Source organism: Gallus gallus, chromosome 6 (assembly GCF_016699485.2).
Source record: "Gallus gallus isolate bGalGal1 chromosome 6, bGalGal1.mat.broiler.GRCg7b, whole genome shotgun sequence".
NCBI classification, from domain to species: domain Eukaryota; kingdom Metazoa; phylum Chordata; class Aves; order Galliformes; family Phasianidae; genus Gallus; species Gallus gallus.
In genome coordinates, this window is record NC_052537.1 from 27,220,778 (window position 1) to 27,244,872 (window position 24,095).

At 39.0% G+C, this 24,095-nt stretch overlaps 1 long non-coding RNA gene across 4 annotated transcripts in view; it reads right to left on the reverse strand.

Moving 5' to 3' along the window:
- Nucleotides 1-24,095, reverse strand: part of LOC101749898 — a 94,664-nt gene that overhangs the window by 38,026 nt on the left and 32,543 nt on the right. For all 4 annotated transcript variants that reach the window (XR_005860985.1, XR_005860978.1, XR_005860974.1 and 1 more), the window contains exon 10: nt 23,462-23,565. This is a non-coding gene — a long non-coding RNA (uncharacterized LOC101749898). The remainder of the gene's footprint in view (nt 1-23,461; nt 23,566-24,095) is intronic.

Sequence of the window (24,095 nt, forward strand, 5' to 3'; positions counted from 1 at the left end):
TTTCTTTACCTTATTTTCTCTTCCACTATTACTTTGTGCCATATAGGACCCATAAAGGAATAAATAAACAAAACAAAGAAACAACAACAAACCCTCCTGCCAGTTCATGATGGACTTGAAGTACATTTTTGTAGAAGCTTAGTGTTAATGAACATCAATTACTCTTGGAAATCATCGTAAAAGTCATGAAAAGTCTGATACTGTACATTCGATATCCTCTGGAGGCCATCTACAAGGTGGAAGTGCAGTTTTAAGAAGGCACACACAAATTCCATCTTTGAGAGGATGATAATTTCTGAGTATGTGCTAATTTAGTGGGTTGGGCATGCGCCATATTTACAGGTCATTACTTGTCTTTGAGAGGATGGAACTGACATCCTTCTGTTAAAAAAGTCACTTGATAGGGAAGGAGTCCTCAAAAATGGCTACTGTAAAATAATTCTTGAATATTGAATATCACCATTAAATGACTAAGAAGCTAATCAGTCTTTCTTTATCCAGTCTTCAGTCATACAGTCAAGGAATCCATGCAGAAAACTATTAGAGCAGCGTAATGTGAAAGAAAAGGGATGTAGAAATGGTCAATAGCCCTGTGGAGCAGTAATAATAATAATACCTCAGTGAGCATCATTTCTAGGTGGTAATTTGAACAACAGGGAAGACTTTTCAGCATTGTAAGAACATGCTGTGATGCTGTTATTTATGGAATGATCCCATAAACATACAATTGCAAATTGCAGTAAAATGGTATCTCCTGGCCAAACATTTACAGAACTTTAAGAACACATTTTTTTAATTTAATTATGAATTGCAGTTATCACAGAAAGTATACAAATATTCAAATAACAGATAACACAAGCATTTTTTTCAGTCACTATGGGTATCTGTGGTGGACTGCAGTTATGTGAATACAACTCTGACTACTGCTGTTCTTGAGGGAAAAAAGTCAACAGTTTCAGTGATCTGTAGGTCAGCCCCACAGTTGAGCAAATTAGTGTGTTTAATGTCTATTGATCATTACAATGCCTTGGAAAGTGAGAAATTTCCCCTTGTATAACAAAAGACATAATGTGTAATACACATGAATATTAATAACAAGGCAGGTATCATGCTGGAAGATACAGTAATTATACAAACTAACTTCACCTCAGTATGCAAGTGTTTATGTAAACACAGTTCCCCAAAAATCTGTCAGATATTATCTCTTCTGACTCAGTTGTCAGCAGCACTTTCAGGCATTAAATGGGTTTGCTGGGAATCAGGAGAGCTGCCTGACTTCCATCAGTCAGATCCTTCTCCTTTTCTAGAGGGGTTGGGGTGTTGTATTTCTCTAGGTAAATTCAGCCCTCAGGCAAAACACACAGGGCAGGAGACCACAGGCAGCTCCCACCACTCTGTTATACTTTTTCCACAATAACAGGATGTAAAGGATGAATTCAAGGACAACTGAGTAAGTTCAAGGAGAAGAAAATCATTGAAGATAACTGCAATTATAAAAACCACGTTTGACTCATGAAGGCTTAGATATAGAAATTTTAGAGATTAGAAGAAAATACTTTGTAATCTATATTCTTTTCCTGTCCTTAGTATTTCCTAAGTAGTCCTGTTTGGGCAGTGCTGAAGGCTGCGTGGACATTTCTTCTTTCACAGCATAGCCAAGAAGTCTAATATGTTTAGAAGTTCTCGATAAACAACTGTACTCCCCACCATTCTCTCCTGACAGCAACGTGCCTCACAGGAGAAACAAGGCATGGAATTTCTTGTTTGTGGATGTAACAAGCTTCTGTGATTGGAAGAGAAAATAACTTTCTATAGGGTCATGGCAGATCTCACTGGCTTTTAACTGTTCTGGATCATACGATGTAGTCACAGGATTTGAAAAGCCTCAAGAAGTGGTAATTCCAGGAAGACATTGAGAGAGATTTTGCTCATCGCACATTGCCCTGCATTTTTCATGGTGTCAGAATAGATTTTCTGAATAACAATTCTTAAAAAAAAGAATAAACAAGGATTAGTTACTGAAATCTTGTTCTGTTCTGCTTTAGAGAGATACCAATGAGGAGTACAAATGGTGGTCACTCAATAGGATTTAAATATCTTCCCTTGTTGATATGTCCAGCATAGGGTGTGAAAAATAGCACCCCTTGTTTGTGTCAGCAAGTGCTGCGTGAGATACTGAAAGCCAGCCAGCCCTCTGCCTCTCTCTTAATTAGTGGTGAAAAGCCCCATCCCAGCCTGTCCTCACACACTGTGCTGTTCTTAACACTCAGAGCTGGGCTGCCATTTCAGGCAATGTGCTAATACATATGTCAAGTTTCGCTCTAGTTCAATATCTCTGAACCTTTTATCGATAGAAAAATGAGATTTTTCAGAGAAGCTGGTGAGTCACTTTGAGAAACACGTTATTTACGGAGAGTTCTGGGAGTTTCTCCTGTTAGCTGTTTCTCATCGCTTCACAAAGCCATTTTGTTTGTTGACTGTCAAGACCTGGACACAAGTTTCCTGGTTTCTTTTTGTTTGTTTGTCTTGAGAAACAATACAAAACCACAAAAAATTCTATCTGCAACCCTTCCTAGAGAATCTGTCCCCGTGATTTGGCTTTATCTTAATTTGTAAGATTTCAGGTCAGCCTGAACTACCTGTTGAATCACTCATCTCAGAATAGTTCAGTTCTGTTGCTCGCAAGTTTTGTTGTCACAGTTATAACTCCACAGGACTCTCCCAGCTTGCTTCCTCACTCACTTCAAGGATTGGAGTTGCAGTGTCTATATGTTAACATATGGCATCTCTCTTCCCTTTGTTTCAAAGGAGGAACTTGTCCAGGTTAAGAGGGAACACGAGTTATGTTTCTATATGATCTCCTTTAGGTCCTTTGCATCACCCTTATTCTCTGAAATAAAGTGAAGTAGAAAAGCCTGAGCCTACACTGGAACAGCTGCAACTTGGGAAAACATATCTGAGCTATCTTTAACTTGCTAATACTACTAGAGACACAAGATCTAGCATGAACCATAAGAATCAACAGGGAATTGATACTGCAGCCATTAGTTTTGGATGAACTTAAGGATATTCAAGGGAAAGGGAACATGGAATCTTATCTGCATAACATGAGATTGGCAGGTGTTAATACTCTTGTTTTATAGTTGGAAAACTAAGATCACTGTCACCTTAACCTCTCACGAAGAAGCACAAACATCACCTAACCTTTAACAAACATACTCTCTGCTGGGCTGGCCTTCCTGCTGAACTCCTGTGCTTAATTCTGAGTGCCAGAGTAAACCTCTGCAGACAGAACATGTGGGCAGTAAGGGTGAACTGCGGAGCTGTTGCAGAAGGAGGGGTTTCCTTTGCCCCCATTGCAGTCCCCCATGAGTCATTTGGAAGATATTAACAGTTACTTAGGCCACCCCAAAAATAACATTTATATCTCTTGTTTAAACTAGTGACATTTAATTATAAAAGAGAAATGTAAATAACTTTGAGATATCTCTAGCTCCAAATAGCTCCTTTAGTGTCCAGAATTAGCTGCCAGCTTTGTCAAATAATATATCAAATAGTCACTTCTCCCCAAAGAGTAAAGTAGTAACCAATAAATTTCTTACCTAAGCGCTGCCAGGCACAGGAATATTATATTTGGAAAGGATGACCTTAAACAGAATACCCGTCCATGTAGTTACCAAAATCCATCTCTAAGCTCTGCAGAAGGCTGCTTTTGGACACTTCTGCACCAAAACAAGTTTTCTCGTGACTTTCTTGTCTAGCCTCCACACAAAAAAAAGACTTTTGTCAGGAGAATGCAATCCTTCTCTACTACCTTGAGGATCTCTCCTGTTGTACACTGCTGCACTTCTCTGACACCATACCCTGTGGCATATATTTTATAAGTATTAACTGCTACGATGTTGAGCATACAGTACACACACACCCCCAAATTTAAGTTTTGTGGTAAATACTTTTTAAAGCTGTACTCTTACTAGGAATAATTCAGTCTATGTCTCCAGCCAACTCTGTCTTGCCCTCTCCTGGTGCTAATACCCATTCACTTTAAAGCACACAAAAAGGGATATTATGTGCTACACTAGGATGTTAGGTACTTTTCACATCAGCAGACACTGGGATAGCTGCAAGAGAGGCTTCAACACACATTGTGACTGTAGAATTCAGTAATTTATATAATGGAAACTAGAGACCCAAATGGAATCAGTGAGAGATTGTCATTACCCACTGGGGACAGGGATTTAGACAAAGACTTGTTATATTTACTTTTATTTGTAATATCCTACATAAAGATTATAATCATATATTCAATTTTGAATATATGTGGTCTGTGGAAAAACAAACATTTCAAGTTATACAATTAACTTGTTTCTTTGTAAGGAAAGACTAATTTGCAGAGCACAGGCTCAAAGTGATTTATGCTTTTGTTTCTTAATTTTGAATTCCACATGAGATCCTATTCTATGCAATGGATTTGATTGTAATCTGTCTGGGTTTGTGCCAAATCCTTCTTCATGTATTTAATGTTCATTGCTCTCCATAATGTCACAACTACGACAATGATTGTATTACAAGATGACGAGATTGTGTGTCCCATAATGAATGAATGGCAGGAAAGCAGCAAAATAGTAGGTAGGGATTAATATTTTAAATCCAAGTATACTGCTGATATTAGGACTGCTGAACATTTGGAAGTGCATAAGGTTGGATTCTTCAGGTTTAGCATTAGCCCTCATACAGTTCTTAAGTATGGCTTTTGGAATATCATCCTACATGGTCAGACTCAATTATTTCTACTGGTTTTAAAAGAAATCTTATTACTATTTTCTTAGGCCACAGAGTTTCTCTATCTGTGATTAGGGCTTGCAAAACTTTGTGATTTCATGAAAGAAATCAAATTTGCAACTTCAAACAAGAAGCATGCAATGACTTCGGTAAGCTTTGGTTTTTGCACACAATAAGGAAAAATATCCCCTATACGATTCTTCCTCCCTTAATACTTCTGTAAAAATCTTAAAAGCTCTCTCTTACATACATATTTCACCGCTTACTGAAACAGTCTACATGAAGCAATAGTGTTCCAGAAAGGTTTATTTCATACAGTGTGCTTTTTATTTTTCCCTCTTCTTGTTAATCCTTTTCTACGAACAGCATAAGGAACAAGGGCACTAAAATGATTTGGGAGCGGAGGGGAATAGATACTGGAGCTAATACACTTTAGGAAAATGGATACCATGCACAGTATAACAGCAGCTTTGTACCCTGCAGTTGAAATCAGACAATGAATAGGAAATTGAGATTGATAGATTTGCGAAAAGAGTTGTGGGCAAGTCTTCAGTCACTTTCGTCTTAATGAAACTGTGCTCAAAAGGCTATTTTGGCTGCACTCTAGCTTTATTAAAACACATCTGCTCTTCTCAGTTTTGCTCCTTGCAGCTAAACGCTCACACATCAGTGAAACCACTTCCAAGACTGGTAAAAATGGGCTGCTTCTGTGAGAATATTGGTAATGGGACTCATAGACCTCAATTTGGCAAAGCCAGCAGCAAGATTTTCAGAATCTTTTGGTGTGCTTGATGCCAAATTTGAGTTGAATGCCTGAAAGGGAGTAAAAGCCCTTGAAAACCCAATTTCAGTATGGTAGAAGTGATGAGTTGGAGAGTAGCCTTTACAGGCACTTCGAAACTTGCCCTTTTGCTGTCAGGACTAGGCATGTCCAGCAGTAATCAGACCATTCTGGTACTAGGGCTGTCAAATCAGCACCTGTCACGAGAACTGAAGCAACATGCACCAAAGTAAAATATCATACGTAGAGACACACACAGAAACTTTTCCTCACTTGCCCTTGACACATTTCATCAACTCTCTTTCAGGCTAAAGAAAAATTGCCATTCATTTCTTGCAGCCCAGACGATGACACCTCACGGCTTCCTGCTAAGCTGTACAACTCACAGTACTAAGTAATGTTTTATCACCATTTGACAGTTGTAAGCTCAAGGAGCTTAGTTCTTTTAACTCACTTCTCAACTCCAGCTGCCCTCTGCTCTTTGCAAAGCTTCCTGTACACGTGCTGACATGCTTTGCTTCTGCCCTAGATAGACAGGATCTGGTCTGCTCTCTCAGAAAGAAGCTGCCTAACTGTAGGAAAATACTGAATTTTGCCATATATTGGGTCTGGCAAGAACTAGCAGTTCCTAGTTCTTTCGTTTTCTGACTTTTGTAGCTCTTCATGTTGTTGGACTCTATTTATCAATTTTTAAACTTTACGTCATTTAGTCTATCTAATTAGAGCAGAAAAATATAGCTGAAATGACAGGTAACGTAAGTTGATAAAAGAAACTCTTTTAGGTTCGTATCTTTTTAACCATCACTTCAAACTTTTCCCAAAATTTGTTTCTTTGGAACCTATTCAGAATATTGGTATTATTGAAGAATAGTACTGGGACAGACAGAAGCCTTTTTTGTTCTTCCAAAAATTAAGTGGAAAAAAAAACAAAAAGTCTAGTGTATTAACTGTTACAAAATGGAGAAAAATAATAACTGATCAAGCCCATCAGTTCTTGGCAGGCTGATAATCCAGAACAAGAGATTCAGACTCAGCCTGGAATACAGAGGACACTAAAACCCCTTTTTTTTTTTTTTTTAATTTCCCTCCATAGAGGAGGATCATTGGAAATTATCATATTTCTACCACAGCCATAGAAATAAAGCATGTCCAGTCACAGAATCACAAAGGGCAAGTCCTACCTGATCAACCTTGTTACTTTTTATGATGTCAGAACTGCATCAGTGGACAAAAGAAGAGCCACTGAAGTCACCTATCTGGACTTCAGTAAGGCATTTGACATGGGCCCCCATAACATCCTTCTCTCCAAATTGAAAAGATGTGGATTTGATGGGTGGACAGTTTGATGGATGAAGAACTGGCTGCAAGATCATACCCAGAGACTGATGGTCAATGACTCAGTGTCTGAATGGAGATCAGTGACAAGTGGTGTCATCCCTTAGGGGTCAGCACTGGGACAAGTACTCTTTAATGTCTTCATCAGTGACACCAACAGTAAGATTGAGTGCACCCTCAGCAGCTTGCAGATGACATCAAGCCGCGTGGTGAGGTCAACACACCCAAGGGACAGAATGCCATCTAGAGAGCTCTAGACAGGCTGAGCAGTGGCCCAGGTGACCCTCAAGAAGTTCAGTAAAGCCAAGTGCAAGGTCTTGCACCTGGATCACAGCAGCCTCCACTATCAGTACAAGCTGGGGGATGCAAGGATGGAGCATAACCCTGCTAAAAAGGACTTAGAGGTATTGGTGGATGGCAAGCTGAACATGAACCAGTGATGTGTCCTCACAATCCACAAAGCCAACCCTATACTAGGCTGTGTCAAAAGCAGTATGGCCAGCAGGTCAGGGAGGTGATCCTGCCCCTCTACTCTGTGCTGGTGAGACCTCACCTGGGAGTACTGTAACCAGATATGGAATCTTCAGTACAGGAGAACATGAACCTGTTGGAGTGAGTCCAGAAGAGGGCCATAGAAATGATTCAAAGGATGGTACACCTTCCCTAGGAGGACAGGTTGAGGGCTGTGCACCCTGCAGAATAGAAGGCTCCAGGGAGACCTGAGAGCAGCCTTTCAGTATCTAAAGGGGAGCTATAAGAAAGAAGGCTCTTTAGCAGGGTTTGTTGTGGTTGGACAAGGGGAAATGGTTTCAGACTGAAAGAGTGGAGATTTAGTTTGGATACAAAGAAGAAGGGTTTTTTTTTTTTTTTGTCAAACACTGGAACAGGTTGCCCAGAGAAGTCTCCCATCCCTGGAGACATTCAAGGTCAGGCTGGACCTGGCTCTGAGCACCTGATCGAGATGTAGGTGTCCCTCTTCACTGAAGAGGCATTGGACCCAATGACCTTTAAGGGTTCCTTCCAACTCTAACAGTTCTATGATTATATGAAATAGAAGATTGATAAAGAAAGCTGTTTTAGTGCTTGATCTAGAACTAGCATCAGCTGTCAAAGGAAGAGGCAAAATTTGTCTAAATTAGTAGATCAGGCTTTCAAAGCTCTTTGTGCTGAACAACTCAATTGCTGTTACAAAGATCACCAAATGGCACAAATACTAATAAATTCCCAGGAAAAACAGCTTGTGCACCAAACCCTTCTGTACCCTGGCTGACCTCCCCTCAGAATATGTAATTAACATTACATATTCTAAACATATTGTTTGTCTACTACTTAAAGCTATAAAAGTTTGGGATTTTTTTCCTTTTTCATTTCATAGGTCAAACTTGTGATGACCTCCTGAGCAAGTGTGATATTAACTTTACAGCCTTTATACAAACCATTTTTCTCCAATAGAACAAACACAGCCAACACAGTAACAAAAATACTCAAATATTAAATTCGATAACCCAATGTGCATCATTTAGGGGTATTTTATGTTCTTGACCAACACAGACACTGGAATGAGATCAGTGCAATTTTTAAAAATCCAATGTCCATTCAACAAAGACTTCCAGTTGTTGCTCAGCTTAAATTAATGTAAAACCACAATTAGCAGACATATAGACTCTGCGCCTTTATAGTTCCCCTTGCATATCCAGTTTCCAACCAGGACCATTTACATCTGCCTTGTTTTCTCTGTTATTTCTATAACTGAAGTGCAAGTCAACTACCTAGTCTCCGAGACACCAAAGAGAAAACTTGGATTTTCTTCTGATAACAAGCAATCAGCAAAAGAAATGAAGTAAGCAATACATTCATAGGTGGGTAGGTACGTAAAATTGAATATTTCTCCAGGAAGGTATAAACTCTAAATGAACTTTCTAGAGAAAAAAATCTGGTGAGCTGTGGTCATTTTGTAGAGGGATTGAAAGGAAGATGAGCTCTTCAGAGATTGGCTAATTTTAAGAGTCAGATCATAAGCAGCCATAAAAATCCTAACTGGAAGAAGCAAAAAATCTTGAGATCTTTTCCTGCAAGATTAAATGGCTGACAACTGCAAGATTCAGATCTCTGAAAAGAGTTCAGAAGTCTTTACACATATGTAAGTGCAATCTGAAAAATTATGTTGGCTCACTAGCTAAAATAATGGTGTTTTTAATGGGAGTTGAAATACAGAAGATGAAAACAAAATATTTGAATTTAAAACAGAAATGCAATATTAAAATTGAAACACTGAAAAAGAACAGAATTGTGCTTTGGGTACAATAAAGAAAGTTTCAAGGTTAGATTGCTTGTCTCTGAAATCCTCCTATGAGCACCACATGCCATTTGAAAAGATAAACTTTTGCCAAATTGAGTCTACTAGTCTCAACAGGAGAAATAGGAATAGAAATTGATGGCCCTTGTTTTCTAAACTTCAAAACCGTAAGTCCTGCTGATTCTCTGATCTATTCAATTACATGTGGTTCAGCTGTAGTACTGAATGAAATAAGTTCAGTGCTTTATTTATTTTCCTTTTGTAGGAGAGAGTAGTTACAAACTGCAAGGCTATTATTAATGATTTCTCAGTACAAAGATTGTAATGCCCATAGACTGGTGCCTTAGTTCTGCAGTAATGCTCACAGATTCTTTGTAGGCAGAGCTGTTTAAAAAGGACCTTGCTCTCCACCTCTCGGTTTTACTTCTCACTTACTTGTCTGAATTTATTGTCCTGCAGCAGATGCCTCTGGTCGTGCCGTTGTTAGAAGCAAAGCCAGTAAATGGCAATATCTCTGTGTACTACTGGGTAATCTGTAGATCCAAGAAGCAAAAGGAGCCTAACAAGGAAATACAATCAGTAGCCCGCTGGTCTCTGCTTCTAGCTGCACCTACATTACAGCCCTGCTCAACAAACCTTATCAGCTTCTGACTTTGTTTGCCCTCTGCTACACTGTGAAATACATGAAATACACTCTGTTCTTTGACACACACTTGGAATTCTCATGAGTTTAAAAAAAAAGCAAAGAAAAAACTCCTTAAGAGTTTACTATGATTCATTATCTGACATCCAAGATCCAAGATGTGAAGCACCAGACAGGAAATAAGTGTTACACAAAACATTCAATGTTCAAAAAAAGTTTTGGAAAATTTCATTTACTAGCTGAAAACAAAAGTGATAGATTTTAATTGCTGATCTTAAGAAATGCATAGAGAAGAGACCCTGCACCTATCAGCAATCCCTGGCAGCATCTGTCGCTTAGGAAGGAGTATTTACTTTTGCCTTGTTTTTCTGCTCTTTGTGAATGATGCATCTGGGGTACAACGTATTCCATATGACAGATTCCAGCCAGCAAACTGGCAGAGATGTGAATGAGGGTCCCTAAACGGCAGTCCTTTCACTTCTCACTGTGCAATCTCCAGACAAGCCTCTTCATAAATGGCCCATTGATTACATTTACAAGCCTATCAGCTCAGTAGGAAAGATTTCTAAAGTCTTCTGATTCACAGCAAAAACCTCTGCTAGCTGGCCTGAGGGTAATTACTTCTTAATGTTTACCTCTCCTCAAGAGTCAGCAGAGCAAATAAACCAACATCTACAAACCTTATCATGAAATGAAGGGGAAAAAAAAGAAAAAAAATCAAGGCAAGGAAATAGAGCTTTGGAGCTGAGATAGAGACAGTCACAGTACATCATCCTTAGGTGCAAACAGCACGTGTGCCAAGGAAAGCACAAGTAAGGACATAATGATATAATCAGTCACTTTTCTGACTATGGAGACAGACACTTACAATGCTCTGACAGTCCTGTTTAATTATGAATGCCTTCTGTCATGGAGGAGGCACTGCAGGAATGCATGGGAAGCTGGTGATGGGATCAGGGAGGCAGCATGCCTGCTTTGCCTCTGACTTTTGCTAAATCCTTGAAGCAATCATAATCCATTAAGATTAAACTACATCCCTGCCTGGCCCAAACTGCAGCATAGGTAGCATGGACTACATCAACATGCATCTCACTGGCAAGGTGTTCAGATCCTTTAAGCAAGACAAAGGAATGCTTTTTACTCCTCTCCACAAATCAAATCCCTACAAATGCTGTGCCAGCACCTGCAACATCTTCTCCACAGGGAAATTATTTGGGACTCCTAATTGACACAGGTTACTTAGAACCATCATCAGACTTCAAGGAAGAAAAATAAACTCCACTGACAGCAAGAGATAGTGTAATATTAGGAAAAATCAGGTCCCTGGAGAACCTTCATCCCCAGGGATCTCAGTGAAATAGAACAAACTGTTTTGTTCTTTCCTTAAGATCCTGTTGCTTATAAACTTCAGCAGAGGACACACTGCAGCCTGGGAAGGCTACAGTAGCCACAGCCATGGTTGGTGTGCCCCCACTAACCTCTCTTGGTGAGACAGGAAATTACTTCCACACAGGCTCATACAGTTCCTAGTGACACCACCTCTGAGCTGCCTAAAACCTCCTCCCACCTTGCAAGAGCCCTAAGGTATGAGCACAACAGTGCTGAGAGGGCAAGATCCACACTTCCCAGCCTGGTGACACTGAACCAAAGTATCTCCTCTTTCCCTTAGGGTGATCACCTGCAACCCTTTCCTCCCATCATATCTTTATGAGCTCACACAAAGACTCCTTCTGCATCAGTGCTTCTTCTTTTAAGCAACTTTTCATAGGAAGCCCACCTGAGACCCTTGTGTCCATCCCAACCACCCTACTCTGCCTTCCTCAAGCACATTCCATGCCAGCCACTGCACTCTACCAGCCTGTCCTTGCCCTTTCACAGCTGGAACTCTAACAAAAGTCTTTCCTATCTAAATACCAGATGGTGGGGTGGGGCTGTGATCACATTTCTAGAAAGCTGCAGGTCTATTAGGGGTGCACGTAACCCTCTTATTGCTTTCTTTTGTCCTTTATTGCTTTCTGAAATGTCTCACCCAAAGGTGGATGATTTTATGGATCTTCATTCTGGTTGATCAGTGTCAGAAAAACAAGCAGTGAAATGCTAGCAAGGTTGCCAGAATTAAAACACACAGCTTTGGATTTCTAGATCTAGATTTGTTCCAGTTGTCCTCCCCTCACTAATCTCCAAGTATTCAGCCAAAGCTTAATGAGGAAACTGAGGCTTGGAAGTTAAAGGCACCTGGCAAAGACACAGAGCGATGCAGCTTGGAACAAATTGGACAGTTTGTCTTAGTCTCAGGTGGCTCATGCACAGCCCTGAAAAGGAAAGGCCATCCCCCAGTCAATCTGCTTTTAGAGCAGAATTCCTCCAAGATGATGCTTGCCTTTGTTTGTTATCAGATACAGAAAGGAATTAACAAAAGCTTTTAATTTCTGTAAGAATCTCATTTAATGGAACTAACTTCCATGTTCATTTCTTTAACAGTAACTTAACCACTGCTTGGTTTAACTACCTTTGATACAACAAGAAGTTTCTCAGATAGTCATCCACAGAACTGATCTTGTTAGGACCTCCCTGAAAGGAGGAGGTTGAAAAGAGATCCTGAGTACAAAACCTCTGACCAAACTTTGCATGAATGCCCATGTTCAGGTTTTGCCATTATCTTCTGAGTGTGCACATTTTGTTAATTTCTACGGATTACCCTTTGAAGCACACACTGATTGTGCAAACTTAATCCAAGAACACAAAGTCAGTGTTCCATAACTGGAACAACTAAAGAAGGAAGAGAAGAATCAATTCTCTGAAGGAGTTGGGGCCTTCTTTCTAGTGACATTGTTTATGTGATGATTTTCCCCACATCTCCTTTGCCAGGAAACTTGTTGGCTTGCTGGATTTGTAGCCTTTTGGCCAGCTGCTTTGAAATGCAAAGGCAGATTAAAGTCAGCCCACTTTCCAACATGAAAAGAATCACAGGTAAAACATGAACTGGTTAACATGAAATCAGATGTAACAGTAATGTTACAGCATGCTGAAACTCAAAGTCCAATGCTGTTAGAGGTCATGGTCAGAGGAAATGAAATCATATTGTTTCTATCTGGCACAAGAACGTGAAGAATTATTGTTCCTAACCATACAGCTCTCTGAAGCCTGGCAGATGGAAGGAGCAATACACATGCCAGCATATCTGATTAGTTCAGGGACTTCATTTCTCCGCTGTTTTTAAAATGTCACTTCTTCAAAGTCTGATCCAATGTCTATAAAAATAAAAGGAGGGATATTTTATCTGACTGCAGAAAATGCTGACCCCAAACCTGCAACAGAGTGAAGAAATACCTGGCTGCTGGTTGTCTTCAGAGTCGCTTGCAGGACACAGGCAAGAGAAAGTAGTGGATCAAAAGCAGGGTGGAGACTGAACTACTTCTGACCACTAGGTGCAAGAAACCTGCCCCAGGTCAGCACTAGCCATCAACTGTGCCAGATCATTTTGGACTGGGAAGGGATCCACTGCTTTGATACCTCTGTTGAGGAGGCCAATCTGGTAGCTGCCAAGACAGCCTTTATGCAGCCCAGTGTAGTCAGTCACACATCTGGCTTTAACCAGTTGCACTCAGGGCTGGCTGCAACTTGGATGGAGAAGGGTTAGTGACTGACCTCTGACTTATGGCTGGATTAAACTTCTCCTGAAATGAGATTGTGTCAGCTGAGCAAAAGCTGCATTTCCACCTTCATTTTTCATGTCTCAGAAGACCAAGTTATTCTTTTCTGCCCCTGAAAAGAAAGCTTATCCCTTCAAGAATGATGGTAAATACCCCAGAGCTTGAATTCTGGATAGCAGTGTTAAATCTACAGCTTTACAAGTCAGTACAGAATTCCTACTTGTAAGAAAACCCAAAGTTTTGTGCTGAGATGTTGAATGGCAAAAACACTCAAGGAAGAAAAAGTATTTTGAAGGGCAGAACCATCTCACCAAAGGACTGAGAAGACATTTTTCTTTTGTTTTCCAGTTAGAAAGTTACCTAGATCAGTTACTGTCAAAATAAATAATCCAGAGATACTTTTGAAGTGTTTGGTTCAGGTAGAATATAGGGTTCATAGAGATTTTGTTGTAGAGCACACCGCATTCCTCATATCTTTATATGAGCTCCAATCCAGGTGCAAAAAAGTCTACAGAACATCCACACCAGGGACCCTCCAAGCTGCAGTTCTGCTGTTCACCCAACCTTCTGAGAAATCCTGGAGCACTACTTAACTATGAAACAGATGGAGCAAGATCAGTTTCTTGCTTGAACTGAAAAGTACCTGTGCTTTTGAGGTTGAGTTTATCAGCACTTGTATCAAGGTGTGGAGCTCATTTTCACTGAAATATAGCAGAAAACATTCTGAAAAAATCTGTCACATACCAAACAAACAACTGTGCCTGGCAAAATGATCATCAGAAAAAAAAAAAGCTTCATCTTCTTAACTGCATGTTATCAAAAGATTGAACCATGAGTACTTGGTAACATCCTGCAGCTAGTTTGTAGTATCTTGATCTTTGGGAGGATGTTTAGAATGTATTATAGCCTTCCATTTCAGATAACATACTTCTCTTTCACTGATGAAACTGCTGAAGAGATGTTTAATATCAAAAAGCAAAAGCAATATTTTACTGCCAGAGTTTCTTGAAAACCAGCAGAGGAAGTTAATTATCTGTTGGTTAGGAGAGTTCAAATCTTAAAGATCTCTCTCAAGCACCAGCTCCAGGAACCTCGCTCAATTCCTTCAGCACTAACGCAGCAATATCTCATTCATAGGAAAAATGAATTATAGAAGCGATCAATGCAATGCGGCCCTGAAGTGGCCGGAGAGCAGAACATAAAGTTCTATGTACAAAACAGAAGTGAGGTCACCAGTGCTCAATAGTGGGATGTTTGATATTTTGATGCTACTTTGAAAAGTCTAGTTTATATTTATAAAACTTTATACTAATCAAAAAGTAAACAGCATCTGAATACATCAACAACATCAAGGGTGGTGATCTGCAAGTCACAGCAGCAGCCAGGATAACTGAATTGGTGCGATGAAAGATGACATATGAGCTGAGAAAGTACATATTTAGATGTCACCTTCTGAGGAAAGGGTCTCAGACAACACAAAGCAGACTGAATTTTGTCTCTGCTTATCAACTTGAGTGATTAATGGTGAATTGTGGACAGAAGCGTATTGTGAGAAAATGCTGGGAGATCAGGAGAAGAGGTGTTGTTCGTACTATGAAGTTCTGAGACATTCTAGAAGCAGGGGCAATGGGAACATATCTGACAGAAAGCCTGCCACTCCAGACCTGCCTTGTGTGCCTGCAAATCATGAGCCACAATCCACACTTCTGCCAGTGTTGAACCTGAGCTACCACATCAATCTGAAACCCAGAGACTTAGGAGTTATTAGCCCAGGCATACCAGTACATTAACATGGCTACAGGCACCTGAACATCTGGTCAGAAAAGAATGTAAGTGAAGATATGCCAGCATTTGACATGAAAGTGCAGCCATGCATACTGGATAGACAGCTCCCACTGTTGGTTCAGACATTCATCACATTTGTGAATGCATCTATCACTGTTCCCTCTTCTCAGCACCTACAGTACTGATGCTATCATAGCATATGTTATGACCTCAGTTAAAGAAAAATTGCACAGTGAAACACTGAACGGTTTACATAAAGTAGAGTAAAAATGGCTATGCAGGACTTTTGAGTCTGGATTTGATCAAGTTTGGGGCAGAAGGCCACATAGTGACAGAAGTTTCCCATCACCCAGTCACACTCTAACAAGAACACTGTTAGATGCATGTTTGTTACTCTAAAGAGTAACTGAAAGGTCTCAAAGGATCAAGATACCATCATGGAGAGCTGAGCTAAAATCTCTACTCCAGGTAGAAGTGACATTATGCAGTAATATGGTATAGATTTGAAATATATCAAAAATGAAAAGAAAACTTCAGCTTTGAAATCCTCAAACATCTTCCCATTCTGGGACACTGGGTGGGGAGGAAATGTTTTCAACATGATGTGCAGTGTGATGCAACAGAAATTGCCTTGGACTGCAGGAAACACTCGTCAAAAAAGAAATGGAATTTGAAATATTAAAGCATGAAGAGGAAAAAAGCAACAATAAAAACCAAAGCAGATTGTTAATTATACATTTTGAATAAGACAGCTCTCTGGCTGCTTTTGTTTTAATGTAATTTTAAAGCAAAGTCCTTCAAGCACTGTGAAAAGAATGTAGATGATAAATCAGAGGGCTCCTTAACTGCTGTAATTCAAAGACATTTCACATTTTCTGCTCAGATCACGTTCTAGGTCCTCATGTGTGTGTGCATTGATTAACCTCTGCAGGGAAAGTGGAAAGGGCTTAACGAATAAACCCAATTAAATATGACAAAAGCATTTATCAGTCCAGCAGTACATTGTTTCTCTTTCCTTGGGCAGTATATATTTGATTACTGCAGGATGGAACCTACCAAAAAAAAAAACAAAAAAAACCAAAAAAACCAAACAAACAGCAGGGCAGTAGGGTTTCAGAGCCACTTGATTATTAGGCAGACTGGTTCAGCTGTACAACAGTGCTCATCTAATGTCTTCACAGTTAAGCTGTAATGTATAGTACCAGTTCTGCCAAAGGCTCTCTTGTTTGTTCTTTAAAATAAGTAACAGCTTGGTTTCCTACATTAACTATATATATGTATATATATGTGTGTGTGTGTGTATATATATATATATATATATATATATGGAGTACCACAATTACTATCCACCTGTAACAGCATCCTAATGCATTGAACAAAGCATATGCGATTGAGGCAGAGTATTCTGACACTATTCTGTTCACTGTTTGGAGGTGTTGCATCCTTTTCCTCTTTACAGTATCCCCTTGGACCCAGCTTTTTTTTTTCCTGCCTAAAGAGCAACAAGAAGAAGGATCAGATAAGTCCAACTAGATAGCACTATGTATGCAAAGATTAGCACCAAAGGATGACTCAGCTCACAGAAAATCCCTAAGGTTTCACAGTGAAAACTATCAGTGAGGATTACAGATTAAATTTCATGACAGAGGACCATAAAACAGTAATAATGAGAATAAAGTCTCCTGGTATATGAAATAACTGAGAACTAAATAAAACATCCAACTCCTTTAAGTTCGCTTAAATATCAGCATTTAAGAAACTGTACAGCAGATGGTAGAACCCCTTGTGTGCCTCCAGCCAAGGGTATGCAGGTGCTTTCTTGAATGAGTTCCTAAAGAGACTGGATCACATACAGGGAAAAACAATGTAGTTAACGTGAAAGTTTGCAAGGCACAGGAGTTCCACTATCAAGTCCTAGGAAGAAAATCTAAATCTTCTCTGCCTTAAGCTGTCTCCTACATATATGCTGAGAGGCTGAATCATGAGTTCATTGACTCGGAGCATAAGTGACTGGTGTGATCAAACAGCCCAATTGATTTTCATGATGTTTTGTTTTTGCTTAGAAGTGACTGTACTGAAGCCTGGAACTTTTGATTTAAGTTTGGACGCTTTGGAAGGCCTGGGGGAAAATTAACAGCTAATATGGGCAGCTACAGCTGCTAAAGATGCTGTCCAGACAACAGTGACCGCACCATCTTCCTCTGCCTTTAGATATTTAGAAATCTCTTCAGGAACTGTAGAATTTGCATATTTTAAACACTTAATACAAGCAGAATCTGAATTGGCCCTTAAGGAAGTCACATTCATGGTCTAAGCAAAGATAGCTCATCCTGCTTCTGTCTATAGGAGATTCAGGGAATGTCTCTTTTCTACATGGTGCTCCACCATGTTACCAGATGGTAAAACTTCAGGGGTAGTCCTAAATACTCTTTAACAGAAGCATACCACTGGAGGCTCATTTTTAACAATGGCAACAGATCTAACAATGAAACGGTAACAACCTTCTTCTTCATAAATGTCTCCCAACAAATACAAATTGTCCAAACTGAGTTTCATGAGTTACATAAAGCAAATCTGTTGAAAGACCCTTTAACTTGAGAATGTTTTATATTGAACAGAATATTGGATTGATTAACACTTTATTTTACTTCTGGAGGGGAAAAAATTTCCATACTTGTAAAATTTCTAAACATTGTTTTTAGATGAGATTCAATACTTTCAGAATGCATTAATGCATATAAAATAAATTTACATAAAAGTTCAGTTCATCTTACATTACCTGCTATTTAAAGTGAGAGGTCATTTTTAAATTAGAACATCAATTTTTCCCCTCAAGTAGCAGATATTAGACAACAATCATTTTTATTCCTACTTCTCATTAGGCTTCTTGAGTCCAGATCCTGTTTTGTTCCTACTGAATATTTCCATTTTGATGACAAGAGATGACAGCTTTAAGTTGTGCCAGAGAAGTTCAGGTGGGATATTAGGAAGAATTTCTCCTCTGAAGGAGTGGAGGGGCACTGTCACAGGCTGCCCTGGGAGGTGGGGGAAGTCACCATCCCCTGAGATGTTGAAGAAATATGGAGATGTGACACTGAGGGATGTGGTCAGTGGGTATGGGCTGACAGCTGGACTAGATGATCTTAGAATCTTTAAGGTTGGAAAAGATCTTTATAAGGTAAAATCCTCAACCAGGTCCACAAAAAAGCATTTAGAAGTGATACCTACAGGCACTCATATTCCAGGGATCTAAACATGAAGAGTATCTGGATGAAAGTGAAGATCTTATAAAAAAGGCTTAAGGAACATAATGATGATCTCCATGCATTCAATAGACTGTAACAAAGAAGAAACATGCTATCCTTTTTCAAAGCCTGTGGTGAAGCTGCCAGTCTTCAAATCTTTGTGGGCACACTAGATGAGCAAACAGTAATGCCACCAAAAAAGTCAATTCTGTCCAACAACAAGAATTTCATTAGAGGAGCTCTTGAGTTCAATTCCAGACCAACTTTTTTGATTTTTGTCTGCTAGAGAGGATCAGGATGTAAGTTAACTCCGAATAAAATTCAAATAAGTCTTGTGTTCAGCACAGCTCTCCTGGGAATGAGAAGCCAAATGGACTCTTGACATTTACAGCTTGCTACACAGATCTCTACCCATGTAATTACAAGGAAAAGTTGTATCAATTGAATTTATTTCTGGTTTTTATTCTCCTGGGCTCATATCTGGGGAATTTGGGATTGGATCTTAGTACTTTAGATGGAAAATAAAATAATTGTGATTTTGTTCTTTTTAAACATCTGTTCTTAAATTACACAGTAATATTGTTGCCATGTTCCTCTTATGCACTTCACCTCTGCAAGTTGTTTCAAGGGCACTGGGGCAGACTGAAATCTGAGCATAGAAGTGGTGTTTATATCTATACGCAGATTAAAGCTAAATGTCAAAGTAGAGAGGGAAGCATGCTAACGGATAAGTATTAAAAAGTAATAACCAAAGAATTGCTTGGAGCAGGCTTCATTGAAATTCCCTTTGTGCTGAAATGCAGACTTCTGCCCTTTGCTCCAGAGGAAAAGAAATAAAAATCAGCAAGTACTTGAAGAAAAAAAATATAGAATTTCCTCAATTTTATCATAACCAATATATTCTCATTTCATAGAGAAATGTGAGCTGAAGTACTTCCCACAAAGATCTACTATTAAATGCAGTAAGAAATAAGTTACTTCTATATTTCACAAAAATTTTATTTTAGACTACAATGATTTAAGTAAGATGTGGTACAATTGTGATTATAGACACAAAGAAACAGAGAGTAGGAACATAGGGATGGCTGATTTACTTTGTAGCACGGAAGAAAGGCAACAAAGGAACACAGAAATTGATGAGTAAATTGTTCAAGAAGAAAGGGGCAGGAAGTAGAGCAAGAGCAGGAGAATAAGGAGGAGAGGAAGCCCTACTGAAGCAAACCATAATCAGAAGATCTAAGACTGCTTGGGCAGCCCATTATTCCTCAAGTATTCCTAAACATATCTATATAATTATCCTGTTGAAGAGGAAACCTTCCTGAAATTTCAGATCTATTCACCTCTTTAGCATGAAAACAGCTCTGCAGTAGGAGTTAGAAGAGCAGGTAAGGAACCTCCAGCTCACACTGAGAGCCCCTAAGGGTGTTTATTAGAGGAGGAGAGTCTTGGGCCCATGCTTGCTAAATATATCCAACTCAACACAGGAGAGAAGGAGGGCTTACAATCAAAAAGCTTTCCTGGCTCTAAAGAGAAGTTCTCTTCTCATTGCCCTGGCACAGGATTTCCTTGAGAACTGCAGGAAGAAACAATCTTACTGTCCTATTTTTCCCCCCATCTGGAAAACAGGATCAGTGATGTCTTCTATTCATTTCTAGTATTCTAACTAGAAAAAAAATCTGCAAAACACAAACATTCTTTCTTCCACTGTAGTTATCTTGAGCACTATGAAATTCAGAATTTCTGGCTTTTAAACATTCAATTATCTTTCAACTTTTCACTGTAAATACAAAGGCTAAGAAGTTTATCTCCTTAGAAGATTGTATAATCACAGGGCTTCAAAAAGAAACCAAAGATTACCAATAATAAACACATAGCAAGACTGCTGGGTTTTTTATGTAACTTCAAACTACTCTCAGGCATGAAGCTGTTATTGAGAAAAGCTACCGAGAAACCACCCAATTCAGCTCCATATTCTTGATCCAATTCTTGATCCCAGATCTCCATTTTTCCCCCTCTTTCCACCTCCCCATCACTGCTACAAATACATCCTATAAAGAACCAAGCTTTTATTGTAAAAGTAGCTTTTTCAAACAAGGGCTTAAAAGCTACTGCAGCAGAAAAACCACTTGCACTCGTACTCCCACAGTCTTTTAGAGAAAGAAATATTTCCTCACCAGCTTTCGGTATTCAATGGGTAGAGTTGAAATAGCTTGAAAGCTTTGTACATTTGGAAGAGAACCTGAGTTTTCACCACACAAAATGAACTTACCACAACTATGCTTTGAAAAACATAGCAGCATTAGCTTTTTTTTTTTTTAACCTCAAGGCTAATGAAGAAATATCCCAAAGTTTCTTTCAGGAGGGATGCATCTATACAGATAAACAAGTACTGTAACAAAGAAATTCTGAGATGCTTCTGAAAAGGAGAGGTTCAAATCAACGTACAGGCTGACTACTGAAAACTATAACAAACTATAACTGCTAGGTTGTATTCTTGAGCTTGTTGCTTGACTTATAAATTGAGTACTTTAATGAGAAGTGACATACAAAACCGAGTATTGATAACTTAGCTCTAAGAACAATACTTTTCCAGGATTCAGAAAACCCAAGTTCATATTTTTAGTCTGAATCATGGGCCTGTAATTCAATTTCTTAAGCAAATATTGTAATCCTGAGGTTATTTACTTTCTATGACACTACTTCTATTTCAGTGAGAAATTCCATCTTGGGTCAAGTTGTTAAACAATATTTTCCTACAAAAGACTCCAGTACATCAATTCCATATGTAATAGCATCTTTTGACCTTCTGTGTCAATTGAGTGGCTCCATTCTGACTCTTTAGCTGTGCAAAAGGTCTTCAGGATTCCACTAGGTCAACCAGCTCAGAATTCCCCATGGGGTGAGAAAGATCAAAATAGTAGGAAGGCATTCCTGCAAAATTAATCACCAAGTCCTTCATGAAAATTGCTAGCAAAGGCACTAGTTGTAATTGTGACTTGTGGTGGGGAAGACATTTGTCCATTGATTTTTAGAGTTGCTCATTTCATGTACCAGAAAGATAGCAGATGCAGAACTAGTTAAAGATGTACACCATCTTGATCTAGAAACTGTTGATAAACATGAATAGATGTGTTCACATTGTACTACAGGGTTTGATTTCCTTGACATATCCAAGTAGACTAAAGGCCTTTATTTTTCTTCTTTTGAAATCAGACTGCACATGAAAAGTCAAACCTAATCAGTAAAGCGATTTAATTACTGAAGAATAACCTTTGTTCAGCTTCTCAGTTTGACCACAAATAGGCTGCTACGCAATTAAAGCAAATCAAGGAGAGGTTAAAGTTTCACAAAGAGATAAAGACTATAATGGAGGATGCAGTTATAATAAGCTGTGATAGCTCTTATCTAAAATGTAACTTCATTTCATAAGCTCATTGCTACAACTTCCCCTGCAAACATCATAAATGAATGCAAGTGTTAGAGGAATTTTTGCCTGTTTACTTCAACCAAGCTTTCATTTCAAACAGGAGTGCCAGAAGTTGAGCATGAAAGAGCAGCAACATGGCTACTTCTAAACTTACCAGTTCTTCCTAAGTGATTTGATACAAAGTCATGTTTATACTTCTACATTAATTTGAAAGCTGATTAATCAAAATATTTCAGTTTCTTTTTTTTTTTAAGGATATAGTAACAAAACTGGACTAAAAATAACATTTTCTATGAGACTGGTACTATTAAGTCTTTTTTTTAAATCAGTGAAATGTTTTGCTTCTTGAATTGCTTAAAATGATGAGAAATTAAAATAAGAAGATCTCTAACATCTTGCCAATGTATACCAATATAATTACAAGATTTTAGGGCTGGAAAAACCATCATAGAAACATTAAGTTTGGAAAAGACCACTAGAATCATCTAGTCCAGCCACCAGTCCACCCCCACCATGCCCACTAAGCACATCCCTCAGTGCTACATCTCCACAGTTCTTAAACATCACAGACTCCACCACCTCCCCATACAGCCTGTCTCAATGCCTCACCACTCTTTCTGAGAAGAAATTGTTCCCACTATTCAACCAGAACCTCCCCCCCACAATGCAACTTAGGACCTCTCACCCTATCACATACTTCACACATATACAAGATTTAACAAGTGAATGGCTATTCATGTTTTCTTTCCTAAGCTTCATCCCCACTATGTAGGATGCAGACAGGAAAGCACACTATCCTGAGATTTCTTCTTCCTGAATTTATGCCAGTAGTCATGAATGTATGGAAACTAAAAGCCATGGAAGAGTTTGTGCTGGTTTCTGAAAGAAAGCATGTGAATGGATAACTCTGGGCATAAATCCCAGCGTAAAACATAGCAACATCATCAAATCCAAGCTTTTGGTAGAAAACACCAAAACCAAGACTGTCTCTGAGGTATTGATTGAGACTCAAGTACTCAGAGTTACTTTCCTGGAAGGGTGGTTAAACACTAGAACAGGCTCCTTAGATAGGCAGTTAATATCCCCTTCCTGACAGTATTAATGAAGTATCTGGACAACACACTTATTAATACTCTTTAACTTCGGGCTACCCCTGAAAAGATTAGGCAGCTAGACTAGATGATCTTTGATAGACCCTTCCAGCTGAATTATTCTATGTAGTATCACCTTTGAAGACATAATTTCAGTTTCCAGTTTCTGGCAGCTGACCACAAGTCAATCACTCACCACAGCTGCCTAAGAGCATGCTTATCCACAAAAACCAAAAAGCAACAAGAAACCAACACATCTGTTGGTTTTTTCAGACTGGAGCACTTGCATCATTGCCACCCATAAGGAAGAGAACCAGACAATTTTAAGACAATCTAGAGTATCTAGAGTACCACTGAAAGTTTTGAGAAGAATTTCTATTATATAACACAGTTTAAAATACAGAGACTCATCACAGCACTTACCGAACCAGAAATGAAGACTGTCACTCAAACCATCCCAGGTATATTCCAGCAATAAGTACACAGCAGCTAAATGAAATGGCTGATCCTTCAGAGGGAGCTCAAACCTGCAAGAGGACTTTTGTATTGATTTGAATTCTATGCAGCTGATGTCATGCAGCAGGAATCTGATTAGAGATGAAATTCACCTGCAGAATTTGGAAGGCAATTTACCCAGGGTAGTAACGATTTCTCAGCATGCTTTTGACCAGATCACCAAATATTTTAGGGAAAACAACAACAACAACAAAAAAAAAAAACAAAAAAAAAACAAAAAAAACCCACCAAAAACAGGAAGATAAGACTGTCAGAAGACAAATGACAGTTACACTCACAGTTCAAAGAAGAAAAATAGATGAATAATACCATCTGCTCAATTGGGCTGCACAGCAATAGGAAAATCTACAGGAAGTAATGGAGGTTTTACATTAAAACATCTGATCCAAATTCTGCCTTTGGGTTCAGCTGAATAAAAAAAACCTCACTAGTACAAAATTTCTCGAGAAGGAGCTTCCTCTTCTTGTTTCATCTCAAATAATACAAAAGTTCTGGACAGGCTTAGTGGAGAGCTCTCTAGTAATGTTCAGTAAAAATAAAA